The 23,942-nt window shown below is 45.7% G+C and overlaps 1 long non-coding RNA gene across 1 annotated transcript; it reads right to left on the bottom strand.

Moving 5' to 3' along the window:
- Nucleotides 1-5,918: 5,918 nt before the first annotated feature.
- Nucleotides 5,919-22,119, bottom strand: LOC138663900 (uncharacterized). Its single transcript, XR_011318250.1, has 4 exons — nucleotides 22,018-22,119; nucleotides 16,578-16,673; nucleotides 14,500-14,558; nucleotides 5,919-6,847 (listed from the first exon to the last, which is right to left on the bottom strand). It is a non-coding gene; the product is annotated as an uncharacterized lncRNA (long non-coding RNA).
- Nucleotides 22,120-23,942: the final 1,823 nt, after the last annotated feature.

Raw genomic sequence — 23,942 nt, 5'->3', positions numbered from 1 at the left:
CCCAGGCAGCACAGGGGGTCCCAGATAGCGCACAGGGGGGCAGAGACAGTGAGCAAGGGTGTAAGAGCGTGCAAGGGGGGAAATAGAGCGCATGTCCCCTGTGCGCTGTCTAGGACCCCCTGTGCGCTATCTGGGACCCACTGTTCGCTGTCTGGGACCCCCTGTGCGATGTCTGGGGCCCTGCTCTTGAGTATATCACTCAATCCTGTAAGGCTAGTTTCACATTTGCGTACAGCCGTGCGCATGCGTAAGCTCTGTAAAGCCTTGACCACTGCTGTGCCCCGCTGGTTAAGCTCCGCCCATGTTCTTTTGACGGTGCTGCAACCCGCGACAAAGGCAACAAGTTGGATTTTCTTGTGTTCACCGAATCGTCAAAATAACGCATGCGGACGCAAACGCAAACATCCGCAGGGCCTGGGTACCCAATGATAAAGATAGGGTACACAGGCCGCATGCGTACCTGGGCAACGCTTAACTGGCGGGCGCGGCAGTGGGCGGGGCTTCACTGAGAGCATACACAGCCGTGCGCAAATGTGAAACTAGCCTAAGATGTCTGGGGCCCCTGTGCAATGTCTGGGGCCCCGTTCTTGAGTACATCACTCAATGGTTCTCATAAGCGTGAAAAATCTGATCTGCAGCAGCAGGGGTATATTCTGGCCCGGAGGAGTATAATCTGGCCTAGGTATAACATACCCATGGTCTATACTCCTCTAGGGCAGAATATTAGTGTGTTTTTTCATGCAGTCTGCAGCAGATTTCCCTCTTCCATGTGACATGGAGAAATCTGCCGTGCTTCTGCACAAAAAAATTCACATCGTTGGGATGCGGATTTTGATGCAGATTGACTGCTGATTTTTTCCCTGTTGAAAATCAGCAGCAAATCTAGTGCAAGGGAAAGGGTGGACTAGACTTATAGGATGTGTTGGAGGCATTACATTGTTCCATCAGTGCATAGTTAATGTTATGTGTTTTAACTTGTTATGTATGTTTCTCCCTGCTCTCTATGATATGCACCTTAAGCTCTCCAGTGTGAGTTCCTATTCTATCCTGATAAGGTATATAAAGTGAACTTGGAACACCTCTAACAAAAAAAAAGTTTTCCAATTTTGACAACAATGAAAGACCAACTATATGATCAGCTTTGTAAATTCAAGTGGGTCCAAATCCTACAAAATCAAGAAATTTATCACATGTACAACGAGATATGTGATTTATTATGCGGTATGCCCTTGCGGCCTTATTTATGTGGGACTCACTACACGTCAGTTCAAAATACGTGTACGTGAACACGTACTTGGTATACAGGCCGCAGTTGGCCACACGGATGTTTCCACTCTTAAAACTATACCCCGTCATTTTAAGGAGTTTCACCAATGTAACAGTGATCTCCTGAGGGTGCGGGGTATAGACACTCTGGATATCAACATTAGAGGTGGTAAACTATCACAGCGCCTGGCACAGTGCGAAGCCAGGTGGATATGGACATTACAAACAGTCCACCCCCTAGGCCTCAATGAAAGCCTTTCCTTCTCCCCATTCCTGTGATATATTTGTATAATTTGATATACCTTGTGGTAACCTACTTGCTGCTGTGAAAATGTATACTGGTTGTTTTATTATTTTAACTTCTCATATATTCTCAATTTTGTTAGGTGTTGATGTTTGGCAATTTGTTTGCTGGGCTCTATCTTACAATATCTATCTACTGTGGTGGAATACCGGTTGCCATTCGGGATGAAAGTCTTAGATGCCAAGATATGAACACAGGGAATGTTCTTATCCACATTAGGATTACCCATTCTGTAATAATTAATGTTATGTGTCTTCATGGTTTATTTCTGCTTTTGCATCTACATATATTCATATTTGCATTTCCACTAGTATTCGGTATGTATCTATGCTGCAACTGTTATAAGTACTATTTTTGTTCCTATATGTAGCTTGATAATATTGGCATCCCTCTTATGTACATTTGTCGTTATTTCCTGCGGTAATAGATCAAATTAGGCCATGTCCTGTTTACCTCGAGCTCTCTGCGTGAATTTTTAGCTTATTTTTCGCTATAACATTTGTGACTCTGCTGCGGTCAGTACACATGCGCGCCTCATCCCCGCTGCGCCTGCCGGCCTCCTGTATCTTTGTGTCTTCAGGCATCGCGTCACGTGGGGTATACGTGCTTCCTGATGCCTGTGGCCTCATGATGCGGGCGCCGGCCGGCGTCGAGGTTGCCAGGGTGACTGATGTTTCACTTCTGGTCCGTGGCAGGATCACTTCCGGGACGCGTTGTTATAAAAAGCACGGCTTTCTGGTATAATACATGCCCCCTGACGAAGGTGCCATCTGAAACGCGCGTTGGGGCAGTCAGGCGGATCCCCTGGGCCACCACTGAAACATCCCTTACAGGTAATAGTGCATATCTTAATTTAATACAGCATTCACTTTAGCACTTTTGGCACTTTTACCTTCTCAGCTGGAGTGAGGATTATTTGGTCCCTACTTACTTGATCTCCTTGCTGTGATTATACTTGCTACATGCCGGACTAATTTACTTTCCTTGCATGTTTTGTATATCTTCCGGTATGTATTCATTAATAAAATTTATAATTTTACTATGAATTTTGGACTTTTTTGATCGTGAGGCTCTCTTAGCTTCTGTTCTGCAAGTTCAGGAAGGAAGTATCTTACCACCACTCTTGACCTTACGTTTAATAGGGTTGTGTACTTTGGAGGCACAAGAGATCTTGCACAACCATGGCGTACATATAAAACCAAAGGTGATGGGAACTGCTGTTTTCATGCCATCAGCTATTTCCTGACAGGAACAGAGGACAACTACTCCCTTCTCAGAGCTAAAGTCATCCACCACATGAAAACTGACTTGTCCAAACAACTCAAGGGCTACTGTAATCAAGATGTGAATGAATCTGGGCAACTGATGCTGAAATCATGGCCACAACAAATCTGTTGAGTTGTGACATCGTCATCCACACCAAAGTTGGTGACACCATGGATTGGTTGACCTATCCTGCAAGCTTCAATCTGCAGTCAACAAAATAACATGCACTTTATCTTGAAAACAATCATGATCATTTTAATGTTATCAGTGTTTACTAATTTTAATGTTATCAGTGATTACCTTTGAACGTTTATATTGTAGTGTCCTGTCACCAGCCATGTGTACGATTATCAGCCGAAAGCCTCTCTGGAACCAATAATCGCCCCATGTAAAAGTACCTTTATAAGTTGAAGTTTCAGAATGTTATAACTTTTATTATATCCTGCACAGTTTTTTTTATGAACAGTCAAGGTTTTCAGGTTGAAGTAAAAAAAAGTCTGTGTGTTTAGAGTTCTAAACAATAAAATGTTGAAAAATTATGTAATTCTTGAGTATATCACTCAATGGTGCTCATAAACGTGAAGAATCTGATCTTTAATATGCTTTAATCTTTAACATACTCAAGAACGGGGCCACAGACATCACACAGGGGGTCCCAAACAGCGCACATGGGATCCCAGACAGCGCACAGGGGGCAGAGACAGCACACAGGGGCCCTGCATGCTGTTTCTTCCCCCCTTGCACAGTGTCACTTCCCCCTCCCTTGTACACTCTCTCTGTCCCCTGTGCTCTGCCTGGGGCCCCATGTGCTGCCTGGGGCCCCTGTGCTCTCCCTGGAGTCCATGTGCTGCCTGGGGCCCCTGTGCGCTCCCTGGAGTCCATGTGCTGCCTGGGGCCCTGTGCGCTCCCTGGGGCTCCTGTGCTCTGCCCGGGGCCCTGTGTGCTGCCTGTGGCCCTGTACGCTGCCTGGGGCCCTGTGCGCTGCCTGGGGCTTCATGTGCTGCTTGGGGCCCCGTATGCTGCCTGGGACCCTGTGCGCTGCCTGGGGCCCCTGTGCTCTGCCTGGGGCCCTTTGTCCTGCCTGTGGCCCTGTGCGCTGCCTGGGGCCCTGTGCGCTGCCTGGGGCTTCATGTGCTGCTTGGGGCCCCTGTGCGCTGTCTGGGCCCCCGTGCGCTGCCTGGGTCCCCTGTGCGCTGCCTGGGACCCCTGTGTGCTGCATGGGGCCCTGTGTTTTGTCTGGGGCCCTGTGCACTGCCTGGGGCCCTGTACGTTGCCTGGGGCCCTTGTGCGCTGCCTTGGGCCCCTTTGCACTGCCTGGAGCCATGTGCGCTGCCTGGGGCCCTGTACGCTGCCTGGGGCCCCTGTGCGCTGTCTGGGGCCCGTGTGCTGCCTGGGTCCCCGTTATTAAGAATGTCACTCAATGGTTCTCAAAAGCCTGAAAAATCTGATTTACAGTAGCTGGGGTATATTCTGACCTGGAGGGGTATAAACTGGACTAGTTCAATTTGTACCCTGGGGTATAGTTTGGGCTAGGCCAGAATATACCCAGGGTATAATCTGGCCCAGAGGGGTATAAACTGGACTAGTCCAATTTATACCCCGGGGTATAGTTTGGGCTAGGCCAGAATATACCCGGGGTATAATCTGGACCAGAGGGGTATAAACTGGACTAGTCCAATTTATACCCCGGGGTATAGTTTGGGATAGGCCAGAATATACCCGGGGTATAATCTGGCCTAGGCCACTTTAACCCCGGGTACATTCTGGGTGGGGGGGTTAATCTGGCCTGTTACACCGGGTCAGACTCCGAGGTTTTCGTTAATTCGGTTGGGGAAGGAGAAGAGCTGGCTGGCCCATCTTCGGAGCATTCCAGGTCCATCCCTCCTGTAACCTCTTATGTGCACTGCAAGCTCCGGCAAAAACTGGGCCAGATGCTGAACCACCACGCACAGCACCACCAATTCCAATAAGCCAGGATGATCCTGTAAACAGCAACAGCTCTACTGTTCCACTGGAGGCCTCCCCGCAGCCTGCTGTGACTTTACGCCGTGGCCGCAGAACGAACTTCAGGAAAGTAGGAGGAATGTGGACACTGGGGTCCTTAATTATCTGGCCAGGGCTGATCAGGATGAGGGTGAGGAGGCCTATTCGCGGAGCCTGGCCCGGTACCTCCGTCCCCTAGCCCGTGAGGTGAGGGTACGTGTGAGAAGGTGTATTAAAATCCTTCTTGATGCATGCACCCCCCCAAATGACCCATATGAGTTTGAATACATTGAGAGGTAGCAGCTGTCACCCTGTAACCTCATGAGACTTCCAACAACTCAACAGGTGCATGATCAACAGGGATTTTAAGCACCACCTCCACGTGTGCCTACACCTCTACCCATTCCCACCCAAAACCCACCAAGGCCAGCACATTACCATATGCTATCCTACCATCAACCTTCCCAATATGGCCACTTGTACAGACCCAGAGTTGGAGGCTGGTTCCAACCTGGGTTTGGACAACTTGGCCATATTGGGGGGGTATGAGTCACGGCAATATTTCCATCCTCATGAGGCCCATAGTCAAAACCCTTATGGCCAATACTCAACTGGCCAATATGAGCAAGCCCAGTATTTTGAGCAAGGCCAGAGATCATCCACACAGGGTGAAGGACAATTGGCCCAAGCAAGGCCACCAGAACAGGAAACTGAGCTGCCGCCTTCACCAACTTATAGAAATCTTTTAGAAATTTGTTCTTTTGTTGCATATTTTGGTTACTAACCAGATATTTTTTGTCTGAGGTGATAGCATTTTTTGTTATCTTTTAAAAAAATGTTGTTATGCCAAGTTTAGTTGGCCACAAAAGCCATATGATGGTAATATGGTGTTAAAAAACAACAACATTTGGCTTTTGCTATAATTATAGAACCAAAACTGTGTCTTCATTTTGCTATAATTAAAATGTATAGCAAAAAGCCAATTTAAGTTTGTTGGAACAATCATTATTACATCATACACAATTAGTATGTTCTTAACCATCAGTTAATTAAGTCAATTCAACACACAGAGTTAAGTAAGCAAAGTAATGTTTTCATTTTAAATGAAAATATATATGTAAAGGAACAAATCACAACATAGAAACAGCATTTTCTTGCCAGGGAGTAGCACCCTGAGGAGAAACAAAATAATTGGTCAAAATATCCCAAACTTTTATTCCAGAAAGGGGACGATGCTGAGGAAGGCCATGTGGTGTAGGCCTACCCACATTGGCCAACATGCCTTCACCACTATCATCTGAGGTGCACTCTTGTAGTCGTGTGAAGTTATGTAAAACTACACAAGCTTAAATCACTTCGTTTACATTTGACTCACTCAACTGAATGGAAGACTGGAGGACCCGCCATTTGGCACACAGAATGCCAAAGGTGCACTCCACCAGTCGCCGTGCCCGTGATAGCTGCAAATTAAAGACCCGCCCCTGGTGGTCCAAGTTGCGATGGGGATAAGGCCTCATGACATGCCTTGTCAACTGGAATGCCTCATCTGCCACAAGGACATATGGCACTGCTTCAACATTTGAGCCTGGGATTTGTCGTTGTGGAAGGTCAAACTGGTTCTCACCCAGCCACCGACCCATAATGGACGAATTGAAGACTCTAGAGTCTCCAGTTCGACCATAGGCCCCAATATTTACAATTATAAACCTGTAGTGACTGTCAACGACAGCTAACAGTACTACAGAGAAAAACTGTTTATAATTGTAGAATTGTGAGCCAGAGTTCGGTAGCTTATGCACCCGGATATATTTCCCATCAAGGGCTCCAATACAGTGGGGGAAATCACAAATGTCCTGAAATCCATGTGCTATCTTCACCCAATCCTCCATTTTTGGCTCAGGCATCACCAGTTTGTGTAGTCTTGCCCACAGTTCAATACACGTAGCCCACACTATGCCGGAAATAGTGGACCTCCCTATTAGACATTCAAGATGGAGTCCAGCATATGATAATCCAGTTGACAGGAAGCTGAAAGCACACAAAAAAAACAATTATTACCAATGTAAGGATGTTTGAGAAAAAGCATAGTAAAAACAAGTAATGAGTGGATCTAAAAAGGCAGGATACCAGTGTACCTTCAAAATAATACACTGGCTACAGAAATTTTACATTATCAACATTTTTCTTTTGAATTTTGTTTAATTTAGCCATATAATTTTAAATTTTAATCAGCAGCTAGAACACAGAAAAACACAAAGTTCGATTAGATAAACATCATCAACATACAGTATGTGAGGATGGTGAATACATACCGTAAAGTAAGGAGAAGACGCTCCTCTGCGGATATACATTTCCGCATCCTGGTATTCTGATATGTAATGCCTGGTCGTGCTGTCTCCAACAAAATGTCATAGGTGGCTATGGTCATGCAACAGTATTACGCCTGTAAAAAACAGACTGTATTTCCCTACGCTAAGTGTGACCCTGGCCTTATTGTGTTTAAGAGGATTTGATTTTAAAGGCTTCCTCAATTGTCTCAGTAACCTGACCACTAGTGATGAGCGAATAGCATTGTTGCTTTGCTCTCCCCAAGTATGATCAGGTGATTGCCATCACCTGAGTATTTTGTAGTGATCGGACATTTAGTTTGTCCCTCAGCTGCATGATTTATAGCTGCTAGCCAGGAATGCCTGTTAGGGAATTCCCTCATGTATTCAGGCTGTTCAGCAGCTGTAAAGCATGCAGCTGAGGCTACAAAAACGAAATGTCCCAGCACTACAAAATACTCGTAGATCACCCTAGCAAGCTCAGGGAGACCTTCGCTCATAACTACTGACCACCCATAATGTACACTTTATAGCATAACAATAACATACGATGGGTTAATCCAAAGGTGGGCAATTAATTTTCCTGTGGGGCCACATGACACTTGTGGAGGACTGTTGTGAATTAATTAATATTAATTATCACTCAATATTGAGCAGAATTAAGTATGGTGACATTACCCTATATACCGTTTGAACCCGAATACAGATTCTTCTATATATCGTATGAGGCCCACACAGAATCCTCATGTCAAGCATATGAGGCCCACACAGCCTCCCCATGTCCACAGTAAGACACCCATGAGATACCCTCATGTACAGCCACACATCCCATATAAATAAATAACAAAAAAAAATCCACCTCGGTCCTATTCCCTGGCGCTCTGCTTCTGCTCCTGTCTCGGTGTCTCCGGTGCGCTGACTCTCCGCAGTACACAGCTGACGCAATGAAATGAGGTCATCGTATTAGCTGTTTCACATGCTGATTGGTGGAGGAACTGGCTCGAGGCCCCTCCTCCATCAGTGCAATCAGTGTGGATGGAGACAGCAGGCGGGCACGGTGCGGACCGTGAGCCACCTGTTTTTAGCATCTTGGCTTTCTCAGTCCGTGAGCCAGACTGAGACAGCCAGAGGGTTGGATATGGCTCCCGGGCTGCACTTTGCCCAGGTATGTTATAACAAATACCTAACTCTTGCTAAAGCAGCAAGTCAAAGCAGCCACTAAAACAGCATAAACTGAGCAGATAAACCAGCACTTTCATCATGGTATCGGAGTTGGAAGGAAGCAAAAGAGTAATGGAGCATAATATAAAAATACCTAACTGGTCAAAAGCCGATCAATAATTACATACAAAATAAACTTTAAGTTTGGATGAGGTGCAAAAAAATATATTTGGGGAGGCAATCCCACCTTTGGGACACAGACATTACCTGACCCCACATAGACATATAGGCCAAGGTGGACCTACAGTATATGTGCATGGTCCCATCCAATTAGATGATTGAGTGTTGTGGGGGCACTCAAGACCGTGCACATGACCACCTTTTTTATCGCCTAGATAGGGTCAGCTAATTGCCATCAGGATAAGTGGGTGTTGGGAGTTCCAAGTGGGTGGCAGCCCAGTGGAGGACATACCATTGATGCAACCTGTGCAGTTGCACAGGGGCCCAAGAGGTAATGGGGCCACTACTACACTACTCAAAAAAATAAAGGGAACACTAAAATACCACATCCTAGATATCTCTGAATGAAATATTCCAGTTGCAAATTTTTATTTATTGCATAGTGAAATGTGTTCAGAACAATAAAACATAACAATTATCAATGTAAATCAAAATGAATATCCCATGGAGGCCTGGATTTGGAATGATACTCAAAATCAAAGTGGAAAATCAAATTACATGCTGATCCAACTTCAGTGGAAATGCCTCATGACAAGGAAAAGATGCTCAGTATTGTGTGTGGCCTCCTTGTGCCTGCATGACCTCCCTACTGTACAACGCCTTGGCATGATTTTGATGAGGTGGCAGATGGTCTCCAGGGGATCTCCTCCTAGACCTGGACTAAAGCATCCGCCAACTCTTGGACAGTTGGTGGTGCAACGTGATGGTGGATGAAGCGAGACATGATGTCCCAGATGTTCTTAATCGTATTCAGGTCTGAGGAACGGGTGGCCAGTCCATAGCTTCAATCCCTTCATCTTGTAGGAACTGCTGACACTCCAGCCACATGAGGTCTGGCATTGTCCTGCATTACAAAAACACTCACAGAGATAGCATGGATCCCACATGAAACATATGTAGATTCAAATGAATATCTAATTCTACCCATGTAGGTATTAGGACAGTAAAGTATACTCCCGATAATCAAGATAACAACAAAAAATTGGAGTTCCATACAAAATTATTATGATACCAATATATTATTTATTACATAAAGTTATTGTACAATAACTTAACAATCAATACAAAGGAAGCAAGGAGACCCTAGTAAAAGACATCCTAATCCCAGGCACGGGAGTGTGTAATCATGATGTCACCATGGTATTAACAAGAAGCACCAATACTAGTACAAAAAGGTATGGTGTGCGCCCATATATAACTGGTTTGCATTAACATATAGTATGAACCACCATACAGCAATAAGTAACAATAGTTTCCATATGAACAAGTGTCACCCACACGGGAAGGAAACTGAGACAATTAAAGTGCATACAAGGTGCAAAGTACCTTACCCATGGTGCGAGTGACCAGAGCCTGGGACCCTGGACCCTCAATCAATTCTATCCAGGGTCCCAGGCGCTGGTCACTCGCACCATGGGTAAGGTACTTTGCACCTTGTATGCACTTTAATTGTCTCAGTTTCCTTCCCGTGTGGGTGACACTTGTTCATATGGAAACTATTCTTACTTATTGCTGTATGGTGGTTCATACTATATGTTAATGCAAACCAGTTATATATGGGCGCACACCATACCTTTTTGTACTAGTATTGGTGCTTCTTATTAATACCATGGTGACATCATGATTACACACTCCCGTGCCTGGGATTAGGATGTCTTTTACTAGGGTCTCCTTGCTTCTTTTGTATTGATTGTTAAGTTATTGTAAAACAATTTTATGTAATAAATAATATATTGGTATCATAATAATTTAGTATGGAACTCCAATTTTTTGTTGTTATATTGTCCTGCATTAGGAGGAACCCAGGGCTAACCGCACCAGCATATGGTCTCACAAGGGGTCTGAGGATCTCATCTCGGTACCTAATGGCAGTCAGGCTACCTCTGGCGAGCACAAAGAGGGCTGTGCGGCCTCCAAAGAAATGCCACCCGACACCATTACTGACCACCTGGTCATGCTGAAGGATGTTGCAGGCAGCAGATCGCTCTCCACGGCATCTCCAGACTCTGTCATGTCTGTCACATGTGCTCAGTGTGAACCTGCTTTCATCTGTGAAGCGCACAGGGTGCCAGTGGCGAATTTGCCAATCCTGGTGTTCTGTGGCAAATGCCACCCATCCTGCACCGTGTTGGGCTGTGAGCACAACCCCCATCTGTGGACATTGGGCACTCAGACCATTCTCATGGAGTCGGTTTCTAACCGTTTGTGCAAGCACATGCACATTTGTGGCCTTCTGGAGGTCATTTTGCAGGTCTCTGGCAGTGCTCCTCCTGGTCCTCTTTGCACAAAGGCTGAGGTAGTGGTCCTGCTGCTGGGTTGTTGCCATCCTACGGCCCTCTCCAGCTCTCCTGGTGTACTGGCCTGTCTCCTGGTAGCGCCTCCAGCCTCTGGACACTACGCTGACAGACACGGCAAACCTTCTTGCCACAGCTCGCATTGATGTGCCATCCTGGATGGGCTGCACTACCTGAGTCACTTGTGTGGGTTGTAGAGTCTGTCTCATGCTACCACGATTGAGAAAGCACAACCAACATTCAAAAGTGACCAACACGTCAACCAAGCATTGGTACTGAGATGTTGTCTGTGGTCCCCACCTCCAGAACCACTCCTTTATTGTGGGTGTGTTGATAATTGCCAATAATTTCCATCTATTGTCTATTGCATTTGCACAACAGCATGTGAAATTGATTGTCAACCAGTGTTGCTTCCTAAGTGGACAGTTTGATTTCACAGAAGTTTGATTTACTTGGAGTTATATTCTGTTGTTTAAGTGTTCCCTTTATTTTTTTTGAGCAGTGTATTTCCAAAGCAGCAAGCGGTTTCTGTCACAGACGCAAAATGGGTGCAATGTGATGAGCTATTGGACTGCAAAGGGCCCATATACAGTATTATTCTCACACAGGGGCCCCTGCGATGGCCTATGTTGCAAGAGTGGGCAATTAATTTTCCCAAGGGGCCATATGAGAGACTGTGACTGCTGTGGAGGGCCGAACCAATAGGCTGAAATTAATTCTGCTCAATATTAATATTGATATATTTTAATTATTTTATTATTAATAATTTTATTAATATTTATTGTATCACTTAATATTGAACAGAATTAAATATGCTGACATCCCCCTATATATCGTTTGAACCTGAGTACAGCCCCTTCTGTATCGTATGAGCCACCCAACAGCCCCTTATATGCATTGTGATGCAGCCATAGGACCATACGCAGTGAAACGACAGTGACCCAAGCAAGTTCAAACAAAACATTCCTTTATTGTGTTACTTCACACAGTCTATTAGCAATACACAATAAACGGCTTCTTCATCCAGGCCAAAGGAAGATATAGAGTACACGGCTTCTTAACACAGTCCATCAGAAATACACACTAACCGGCTTTACCTTTGCAGTCCCCAAATAGGTTAGACTTCCCTTTGTCCAGTTTCCCTGGGGCAACTGCCCGCCAATACCAAGTATCTTTACTTATGCCGTGTACCTCATGCTATCCTCTGGATTGCAGCCTAGCAAACATAAGACAGCCCGTGACACAAGGTGTCCGTTCCTTTTGCCCCTGTGTTGCTCCACACACAAAGAGCTCTGCAGACAACTTCTCTGTCTACTTCCAAACCAACGCTGACACACCTCCCCCTCTACTACAGGGCTTTTAATCAGTCACTGCTTCACTATTTATAATTACAGCCACACATGTGTCTGCAGTACGCCCTCACTACGCTTCCATGCACATGCTGGAGAGCACATACAGTGCCCCCTAGCTGTAACATTGGTCACTGCCTCACATATCCTCCCCCTGTTCATACTTATGGGTTTGAACATTTGTTACCTCGAAAGGGCGCGAGAAAGGGCATCGGTATGCTCCTGTGACATCCCCGCTCAACACTACACTAAGAAACCAAAGTAGGGACTGGAACCATCGATCGGTGCATGCATCCCTCCCCTTTGCGTTTCTCCTCCACACTTCATTATGGGACCACCTCCCTCTTTCTCCATTACAGAAGCCAAGCCCTCTTTTCTGTTTAACCGTAGATTTGGGCCAGTTTTGGGTGGACTCGACCTTGTTTATTTTGGGCACACTAACCCCACGGGTCATCCTGTCACCTAAGTATCTGCTTTTGGGCCCCTGGTACCGTTTCCACTGTACCCGTGCCTCAGTAACTATATCACGCCGAAACGCCACGGACCGTGGTGGCAACTCCAAGCATATATCTGTACTACGCCGCACCCGAACCTGAGCCTCCCGACACTGCTGTCTAGCGAGCGCTCTATCTAATTTACCCTGACCCCTGGCCCCATCCTTGACCGGTGCCAGAGGGTTCCTCATTCGCACATCCCCAGTCGCCTCTGCAATCATACACTCCCGGCTCTTCTCATACCTGTGTCTTTTATATCTGCGTCTCCGTGTGGGACCCTGGATCTGAGCTGTTCCGACCTTACCAGGGAACACCTCCAGCTCAGGATTCAATGGGGTCCCCACAACCTCTACCGCCACAACCTTTAGAGGGAGCCTAACGGGATTACACCCTAACCCTAAATTGGCAACCCCTGTGGCATACATCTTATGATCTTTGGGTTTTACGCCCGAAACATCTTTAGTTTCTCCTACCAATACCTCTAGGGGGAGCCTACCAGGATTACACTCTGTCCCCAGGTTGGCAACCCCTATGGCAGGTTTCTCAATATCTTTGGGTTCTTCACCTGGTACGACACTTTCCTTGAGAGGGTTGACCCTGGTCTCCCACAGGGACCAAAACAAATCTATCCCCAAAACAGCCCCATATGGAAGGGTCTTTGCCACTCCCACCACATGCTTAATGTCCCCACATAGTGTGGAAAAATTAACCTCCAAGGTCTGGTACTCCCGGATTTCCCCGTGGATACCCATCACCTCCACTTTAGGTCGTATGGGGTTGTCCTCGGCAACAAGGGACCGATGGACCAGAGTAATTTTACTCCCCGTGTCCAGGAGAGCCTCTGTTCGGCACCCATTCACAAGTACCTGGCACAATTCTGGTTCGCTGCCGGCTGTGCCAGTAGTGGTGATATAGACAGGCTGGGCACACATAGACTTCAGTGTTCCTACAGTCCATGGGCTTAGATGTCACCGAACAGTTACTAGCCCCATGCCCGGGCTCTGGGGCAACATCCTGAGTGGATTTATACCGCTCAATCAATTCTATCAGCAGTTCCAGGTGGCCTAAGTCCCTCAACCTGACCCAACGCTGCATGGCGGCCGGCAGAGCCCTCGTCATCCGGTCAGCCATGATTCTCTCCATCATCTCATACAGAGAACTGAACTCAGGCTGGAGCCACTCCTCCACCAATTGCAATAAGTCATTTGTTTGAGACCTAGCAAACGAGTCTCTACATAGGACCACTGGTACACCCAATGATTGCCCCTTACCTTTGGGGTCTCTTCAGGACTCTGCTGTTCACCCCTCACTTTAGGGGTTTCCATTTTAACATGCTGAAGCTCTGCTAGCTTCCACTGTAGCGCCTTTTGCTGTTGCTGCCACTGCAGCTCCTGCTGCTGCAGAACTTCTTGCTGCGAACACTGAAACTGCAGCGACTCTTGATGAAGCCTTTGCTGATTGAGCACAACCTGCTCCAAAAGCTCCTCCATTTCTCCAGCAGACTTGCACAATGATCTACAGCACTCTCTGGGTATGCCTTAGTTCAAATGGCACGCATTCTTTCCACCATATGTGATGCACCGGTAGGACCATACGCAGTGAAACGGCAGTGACCCAAGCAAGTTCATTCAAAACGTTCCTTTATTGTGTTATTTCACACAGTCTGTTAGCAATGCACAGTAAATGGCTCCTTCATCCAGGCCAAAGGAAAATATACAGTACACGGCTTCTTGTTATAGTAGACAATATGAAATACATGAAGTGGGAATAGCAAAATGGCTTTTGAAATTTAGGAAAAAATAGAATTAGTCTCACCGGTAATTCGGTTTCAAGGAACCTTCCACGACAGCAGTATCGGAGGATGTCTCCCCGCCCTAATAGGGGACAGGAAACAAAGAGGTTAAATATCCCTCCCCTTCCTGCAACCACCAGAGTTTTTTCTGGACACAGTAGCATGTATAGTTACCACTTACAGTTGTGGCCAAAGGTATTGACACCCCTGCAATTCTGTCAGATAATACTCAGTTTCTTCCTGAAAATGATTGCAATCACAAATTCTTTGGTATTATTATCTTCATTTAATTTGTCTTAAATGAAAAACACAGAAAGAATTGTCCTAAAGCCAAATTGGATATAATTCCACACCAAACATAAAAAAGGGGATGGACAAAAGTATTGGCACTGTTCGAAAAATCATGTGATGCTTCTCTAATTTGTGTAATTAACAACACCTGTATCTTACCTGTGGCACCTAACAGGTGTTGGCAATAACTAAATCACACTTGCAGCCAGTTGACATGGATTAAAGTTGACTCATCCAATAAGAATATCAGATAGGGAGGGAAAATAGTGCTGATGTTAACCTTCGTCAGGCTGCATAATTTTACAACGTTAACAGGCTGCAGAGGCTTTTCGAAAAAAAGTTATTGCAATTTTAAAACGGAATAGTTACAATTGTACCTAGTCAGCCGGACGAGGGTTAAGGACCTTCTTTCCATGAATAAACTTAGAGGAAGAACTATGTTTTTGGTTTACTGGAAGGGGTTTGGTCCTGAGGAGAGGTCCTGGGAGCCTCGGGAAAACATTCAGGCTCCTTGAATTTTAGCTAGGTTTCTTTCTAGCCTAAAACAAGGGGGCGTAAAGACGGGGGTACTGTCAAGTCGCTGCCGCTCCCTGCGTCCTGCCATACTCACGTGCCCTCAGCGTCCCGGCGGGCCTCCACAGCTGCTGATCTTCGCCGGGCGTCCTCTCTTCAGGGCTTGCCTCTGGCTTCTGCCTCTCGTCGGGCGTGCGTTCATGCTAGGTTCAGCGCTGCGCGCGCACATTTCTGGACTCCATCCTGGCTTCTCCTTTCTGTCCTCTCTATCACCTAGGAGGACTTTTACCCGGAAGTACTGCGCAGCGCTGGCCTTATTACCCTGCCCCTTCCTCCCTGCCGTGCTTTATGCTCATTTGTGTATACAAGTGTATTTGGCCGCATGCCTTTTCTGCATACCTTGTTACCTGACTTTGATCTACCTTTGCTTCCCTTAGATCCTGTCCTTGTTCTCCATCCTGTGAGTCCTCCGGTGTCCTGCCAGCCAGCTCATGTCCTTCCTCCGTCCTGCCCGTGGTTCCATCCAGTCCTTGATCCTCGTCCTGTTTTGGTTCTCCGGTAGCCTGCCCACCTGCTCGTGTCTTCTCCTAGCCCGTGATCCTATCTTCAGCCTGTCAGTTCCCTCCAACGTCCAGTCCGTGTCTCCGTGAGTCGCTCTCCTGTCCATCCCTGTCTCCCATCTGCCGTGGCGATAGTCTCCCGCGGGTCTGCCCATAACACTCCCTGTATACAGGGTGGTCTATCTGGCCAGCTCGCCAGTGGGAGGATCGTTGTCACGGTCCAGTGGGTCCACTCCTTTGTGTTCTCAGTAGTGCCCTCTCAGTCCTCCATAGAGTTCTCACATCCACTAATGCTTGGCTGCGTCGTTATCTCTACACCATTTCAGCAGTACATTCAGAGCTGTCTTCTACGGGTATGTTTCCACATGCAGGAAACGCTGCATGTTTGACGCTGCATAGAGCCGCAGCGTCAAACACGCAGCGTCCAGATGTTACAGCATAGTGGAGGGGATTTAATGAAATCCCGTCTCCACTATGCGTGGTAACACGCATGCGGCGGCCCTGTGACTACGAACATGCGGCGAGTCTTTTAAGATTGTAGCATGTCCGTATACCTTGCGGCAACGCTGCGTCGCCGCAAGGTATAACACAGGGCCCTATGGTGGGGTGCATTGATCCCGGATGTGTGCTATGAACACATATCACGTCATCGCGTCCCAGAAATGGGGCGGAGCTTTGCGCAGAGCGGGTTTGCCGCTCCGACGAAACCGCCGGCCATCCTGACCGTGGACACATACCCTAAAATGTCAGTAGAATCAAATGATGTACTTGCACCACTGCCGCTTGACTGCTGCTGCGATTGCTCGGACACAACAGGAAGCCTTTTGTAAGTTCTGCAAATGAGAACAGACAATTATAGAAGCTAGACAACAAACAGGATAAGAAAAACAGGTTATATTATGCTCACCCAGGGGCGGTCCCGGTTCGGTCTGGTCCGATTGGCATCGCGTTCCGGGTCCATCGCCTCCCATCTTCATACGATGACGTCCTCTTCTTGTCTTCCTGTCGTGGCTCCTGCGCAGGCGTACTAATTTGCCCTGTTGAGGGTAGAGCAAAGTACTGCAGTGCACAGGAACTGGGCCTCTCTGACCTTTCCCGACACCTGTGCTCTGCAGTACTTTGCTCTGTCCTCAACAGGGCAAATCAGTACGCCTACGCAGGAGCCATGACAGGAAGACAAGAAGAGGACATCATCATATGAAGATGGGAGGCGATGGACCCGGACTGCGACGCCCATTGGCCCATTTTTGCGGCCCCATTGAAATCTATTGGGGCCGCTAAAACAGGCCGCAAAAACACGGCAAGTGTAAAAGCAGCCTTAATAATGAAATCGATGTTTATATGTTGTTGTGAATGTTTTTAACCCCTTAGTGACAGAGCCAATTTGGTACTTAATGACCGAGTCAATTTTTGCAATTCTAACCACTCTCATTTTATGAGGTTATAACTCTGGAACGCTTTAACGGATCCCGCTGATTCTGAGATCGTTTTTTCATGACATATGGTCCTTCATGTTAGTGGTAACATTTCTTCGATATTACTTGCGATTATTTATGAAAAAAATGGAAATATGGTTAAAAAAAATTTAAATTTTGCAATTTTCAAACTTTGAATTTTTATGCCCTTAAATCAGAGAGATATATCACACAAAATAGTTAATAAATAACATTTCCCACATGTCTACTTTACACCAGCACAATTTTGGAAACACATTTTTTTTGTTAGGAAGTTATAAGGGTTAAAAGTTGACCAGCAATTTCTCATTTTTACAACAAAATTTACAAAACCATTTTTTTAGGGACCATCTCACATTTAAAGTCACTTTGAGGGGTGTGCATGACAGAAAATACTCAAACTTGACACCATTCTAAAATCTACACCCCTCAACGTGCTCAAAACCACATTTAAGAAGTTTATTAACCCTTGACGTGCTTCACAGCAACTGAAACAATGTGGAAGGAAAAAATGAACATTCAACTTTTTTATTCAAACATTTTACTTCAGAACGAATTTCTTTTATTTTCACAAGTGTAAAAAGAGAAAATGAACCACAAAATTTGTTGTACAATTTCTCCTGAATACGCCTATACCCCATATGTGGGGGTAAACCACTGTTTGGGCGCACGGCAGGGCTTGGAAGAGAAGGAGCGCCGTTTGACTTTTTCAGTGCAGAATTGGTTGGAATTGAGATCGTATGCCATGTCGTGTTTGGAGAACCCCTGATGTGGCTAAACAGTAAAAAAAAAAACACAAGTGACATCATTTTGGAAACTAGACCCCTTAAGGAACTTATCTAGATGTGTGGTGAGCACTTTGAACCCCCAAGTACTTCACAGACGTTTATAATGTGGAGCCGTAAAAATTAAAAAAATCGGATTTTTAACACAAAAATAATCTTTTTGCCCACAAATTTTCACAAGGGTAACAGGAGGAATTAGACCACGAAAGTTGTTGTGCAATTTCTCCTGAGTACGTCGATACCCCATATGTGGGGGTAAACCGCTGTTTGGGCGCACAGCACGCGCTTGGAATAGAAGGAGCACTGTTTGACTTTTTCAATGCAGAATTGGCTTGAATTGAGATCGGACGCCATGTCGCGTTTGGAGAGCCCCTGATGTGCCTAAACAGTAGAAACCCCCGACAAATGACACCATTTTGGAAACTAGACCCTTTATGAAACTTGTCTAGATGTGTGGTGAGCACTTTAAACCCCCAGGTGCTTCACAGAAGTTTATAATGTAGAGCTGTAAAAAATAAAAAAAATCACATTTTTTCTACAAAAATGATCTTTTTGCCACCAAGTTTTTATTTTCACAAGGGTAACAGAAGACATTAGACCCGAAAAGTTGTTGTGCAATTTGTCCTTAGTATGCTGATACCCCATAGGTGGGGGTAAACCACAGTTTGGGCGCATGGCAGAGCTTGGAAGAGAAGGAGTTCCGTTTGACTTTTTCAATGCAGAATTGGCTGGAATTGAGATCGGACGCCATGTCGCATTTGGAAAGCCCCTGATGTTCCTAAACAGTGGAAACCCCCCATAAGTGACCCCATTTTGGAAACTAAACCCATTAAGAAACTTATCTAGATGTGTGGTGAGCACTTTGAACCCCCAAGTGCTTCACAGAAGTTTATAATGCAGAGTCGTGAAAATAAATTTTTTTCCACATAAATTATTTTTTTTATTTTCCTAAGGGTAACAGGAGAAATTGGACCCCAAAATTTGTTGTCCAATTTGTTCTGTGCACTCTGATACCTCATATTGGGGGTGACCACTGTTTGGGCACACATCAGGGCTCAGAAGGGAAGTATTGACATTTTAAAATGCAGACTTTGATGGAATGGTCTGCGGGTGTCATGTTGCATTTTCAGAGCCCGTGATGTACATAAACAGTAGAAACCCCCCACAAGTGACCCTGTTTTGGAAACTAGACCCCCAAGGAACTTATCTAGATATAGGTGAGCATTTTGAACGCCCAATTGCTTCACAGTAGTTTGACGCACAGACATGAAAATAAAAAAACATTTTTTCCCACAAAAATGATTTTTTAGCCCCCCATTTTTTTCGCAAGGGTAACAGGAGAATCTGGACCCCAAAAGCTGTTGTCCAATCAGTCCTGAGTGTGATGATACCGCATATGTGGGGGTAAACCACTGTTTGGGCGCATTTTTGTATTTTTTTGCGTCCGCCGGTAAACGGTTATTCACTGGCGATTGCAACCCGGGGGTGTCACGATTCACACCATGACTGTCACCCCTACGTCATAGATCGTGGTGACTTTAGGCCAACAGACGGCTATCACATGTGCAGGGGGGCTTGTCTTAGTTATCCCTCCACTGCTACAATGTAATGAAAACACATAAAAAGGCTATTGACCTCTTAGTTTACCGCAGGGGCTTATTTTAGTTATCCCACTGCTCTTACAATATACCATGAACTGCAGGGATTTATGTATATCCCGCTTTACAGTTCCACTTGAGAACTTGCAGCTCTCTGGTGCCCCCCTTACCCTCAGATCAGACTAGGTACTGCACCTAGGGTAATTAGTCGCCAGAAAGGCTGCCTGCTTTGTACTGGCTATTGGGCACGCTGCGGTGAGGCGATATAACTACTCCCACTCAGGCAGTAACAATAATTATCAATGCCGCTGTCGCTACAACGACTCCCAAAGGCACAGAACAAGGTATGCTGCCACCAGCTTCGATTAACAGGTCCGAAGCTAACCCAAAACAGTAGCGCAATTCCCTTCAGAAGACTTAGGGTACGTTTTAGAGCAGGAAGAACGAAACTAGTAATTTAAATATTTTACTCCGAAAGATAAGGCAGTGTTTATCAAAATATTACAAGGATGTTACAATAAGAGACAATTGAAAGTAGGTACAACGTAATTATAAAATAACGTGATTGAATGAGAAAACGTAAAACTCACATGTTCTCAGATCATTTCAGGCAAAACCAAGCTAGTGGGCGGATCCCCAAATGTCCCAGTGCATCAGGAGGTCTGAATAGGAACAGCTCCTCAGGCAAGACTGAAAACTGGGTGAAGTGCAGAAACTTAAAAACTGCAGCCTCGTGATATCACTCAAGGGGTTGAGTTAACATCGCCCTCCCCTCTCCTCAGCTGTACAGTTTTCTCCAGCAATTCTTATAATTCTTGTATTTTCGCTCCCGAACGTGTCAGAATCATAACACACTCAGCATTCATCTTATTTTAAAATTGGCTTTCTAATGAGACCAAAATTGTCCTGGTTGGGACACACAGTTCCGGAGAAATCCGTAGTTTGTACTTGTTGGAATTCGAGGCTCGCGCTTACAGTGGCCGACAGATCCACCGATGGAGATTCGCAACATGGACTTATTATTTTCTTAGCCTAAATCGGTGACCCAGTATCTTACAATATTAGAACAAAGAACCTCCCATCTTAGAGAGAGATCAGACCAGTTTCAGCTAGAGAGAGATTTGAGCCTACACAAGCACCATAAAAATTATTCTGGGACGGGCATGAGGGGTTTGGGATCTACACATACACATCTCAGCAAACAGAAACACACAGAGAAGGGTTTTTTTTAGCCCACAGTATGGGTGCTAACAGGCAAAGCTACAAAATCATATTACATTTCATACAATATCGTTACACCTCCCCCTTTTGGTCTGCGCTACGGAGGCAGAACCCCTCGGTATGCCTCCATGCGCACCTCAGTAGGTTCACCCTGGCGGGACAGTCCATCTGCATTGCCATGCTCCCTGCCCATTTTGTGTTCAATGGTGAAGTCAAACTGTTGAAGGGCAAGTCTCCAACGTAGCAACGTGCCGTTGGTTCCACACATGGCGTTTAGCCAGTGCAGAGGGTTGTGGTCGGTCACCACAGTGAAGGTACAATGTGAAAAAAGTCTCGCACTCAACTTCAGTATATTTTGTAGATTTATTAGTACTAGAGGTAGCACTGGAAACGTTTCAGCCCACAACAGGCTTTCATCAGTCACTACAACGTCAAAGAAAAGAAAATACAATGCGGTATACAAACAAAAAAAACAAAAGAAACATGAATAAAACAGAGGTATATACAAAATTGTCATAAACATGTAACTAGAGCCAAAATTTGTAGATTTACATCTTAGTGGTGATATCGCAGTAAAGTCGTGCATAATAGCCCCGCTCAGTGTGTTATTTGAATAGCAGTTATACGTAAAAATAGAACACATACCGTGCGGTGCCAACTAGTGTGTGGCAATATTCCTTATACTTAGGATGCAGACAAAAATGCGGTGCCTGATGTGGCATAAAAAGAGAAAACGATAAATAATCGTTTGTATAAACCGGATGACAGAACTAATATGAGATAGGTGGTACTCACAAGAAATGACCGCTTAAGGGGAAAATAGGATGGTAGATGACAGGAGGATGCAGACGCTGTGGAATAGCACTGACAAACATGGGAGGGAGAGGGAAAGTTAGTTAAAATGTAGTGTGCTGGTAGACTACTATAGCGGCAGGGCCCCATTGGATATATACATATACCTCAGAATTGCGTGTAGTTGGGTTGAGGTAATCACCTTGGACGGCCAGATTAGAGACCCGGGCTGCAGGGAATAGGGAGCAGGCTCATGTAAGTGCATGGAGCAAATGGCAGCGCATATGGCTAAAATGTTCACCGGTATCCAAAACTTAAGTACATCACCTGTAAAGAAACCGCTGGGGTGTGTGAGTCGTCCTCTCAGACGTGGAGTCCACCGCTCGTCTGAGGAGGACGCAACAGCGCCGTGCTTATATGCAAGTGTCGGCACTGAGATAGGATGCCGCAACCGGAAGTGACGACATGGGATGCCGTCAAACCGGAAGCGCATGGCTGTGCGGGTCACAGCGGTGAAGTGCGTTCCAAGACAGGAACGCTGATGCACGGGCGGCTAAATATGTGACGCAAAGCACCTGGACCACTATAAGGCACGGTGGCAATGTGGAGAGAAGGGAGGACATATGATATTAAATGGAATAGAGGAATTACATGGGACAGCCGAGGGTGGGAGGAGCCAGGAGGAGGGGAAACAGAGGGGGCGGGATGCCATATGTGAGTCGTATCTATCCCTAGGACTGCAATGGGGATGAGGAGAAGAACCCTATAAGATAGGTGGGCAGTACTAAGGGGAGGAGACAATACCTACTACAAATTACGTGTGTATGGGAATAACGAGGAGAAATTAAATAAGGGCGTTATATAGAGCCCCTGATGGTATAAGATGTGAGTGCGGTGCAGAGCATTAAGACCTGTACACGTGAATGGAATGCTGTGACATATATACTTAGAATGCCGCTGGATACTTCTATGTCTAGAGAGAGCGTGTCCGTAGTGAACGGTGGTTATGAACAAGAACCTAAATACGGAGAGTGCTGATCAATCCGGTGGTGACAGTGGTTCGTGATGTGCCAATCAATCATTAATACAGGCGACTCTAGAAAACAAAGACATATGTTAGTATACATTATTGACAGACATATGTCAAGCATTACAAACACTAATACATAATAATAATAATAATAATAATAATAATTTTATTTATATAGCGCCAACATATTCCGCAGCGCTTTACAAATTATAGAGGGGACTTGTACAGACAATAGACATTACAGCATAACAGAAATACAGTTCAAAACAGATACCAGGAGGAGTGAGGGCCCTGCTCGCAAGCTTACAAACTATGGGGAAAAGGGGAGACACGAGAGGTGGATGGTAACAATTGCTTTAGTTATTCGGACCAGCTATAGTGTAAGGCTCAGGTGTTCATGTAAAGCTGCATGAACCAGTTACCTGCCTAAGTATGTAGCAGTACAGACACAGAGGGCTAATACTGCATAAAGTGTATGAGAACATGATGCGAGGAACCTTTTTTTTTTTTTTTTATTATAAATAGGCCACACAGGGATCGTTAGGTTAATTGAATACATCAGTAACTAGTAAGAGCACTCAATCATCTTAAATAAATGCAGACTATTCATATTCCCTATTGAGTCCTTTGGTGACAATGTATCCAAGGTATGTATCCAGTATGCCTCACGTTTTCTGAGCATCAGAATCCTATTTCTCCCCCTGCACTGTATGGGAATTTGCTCGAGGACTTGACATTTTAATTGGGAAATATTATGTCCAGATGTGTGAAAGTGGTGGGGTAGCGGTAACAGAAGATTGTTGCAGCGGATGGTAGACTTGTGTTTAGACACACGATCCCTGACTGATTGGGATGTTTCCCCTACATATAGTAGGCCACACGGGCATTTGATGACGTAGATGACATATGTAGAACTGCATGTAAAGTACCCTCTGATTTTGAATTCTTTGCCAGAGTATGGATGTGTGACTACGTTACCCTTCAGGACATTGTTACATTGAACCAAGAACGGTTGACTGCTGTCGACTGCTTTCAACACAGGGGCATTGCACAGCGCTGTTTTCAACGCCTGGAAGGCCCCCTCACAGCCGTCGGTCCAGTTGATGATGTGGGGTAGCTTCTTCCTGGTGAGGTCCGTCAAAGGCTTTGCCAGGCTACTACAGTGCTGTGCGAAGCGCCTATAGTACCCTGCAGTGCCCAGGAAGGACATCACCTGTTTCTT

Source organism: Ranitomeya imitator, chromosome 2 (genome assembly GCF_032444005.1).
Source record: "Ranitomeya imitator isolate aRanImi1 chromosome 2, aRanImi1.pri, whole genome shotgun sequence".
Classification (NCBI taxonomy): Eukaryota; Metazoa; Chordata; class Amphibia; order Anura; family Dendrobatidae; genus Ranitomeya; species Ranitomeya imitator.
The sequence above is the reverse complement of the archived record's forward strand: the minus strand, read 5'-3'. Positions and strand labels throughout refer to the sequence as shown.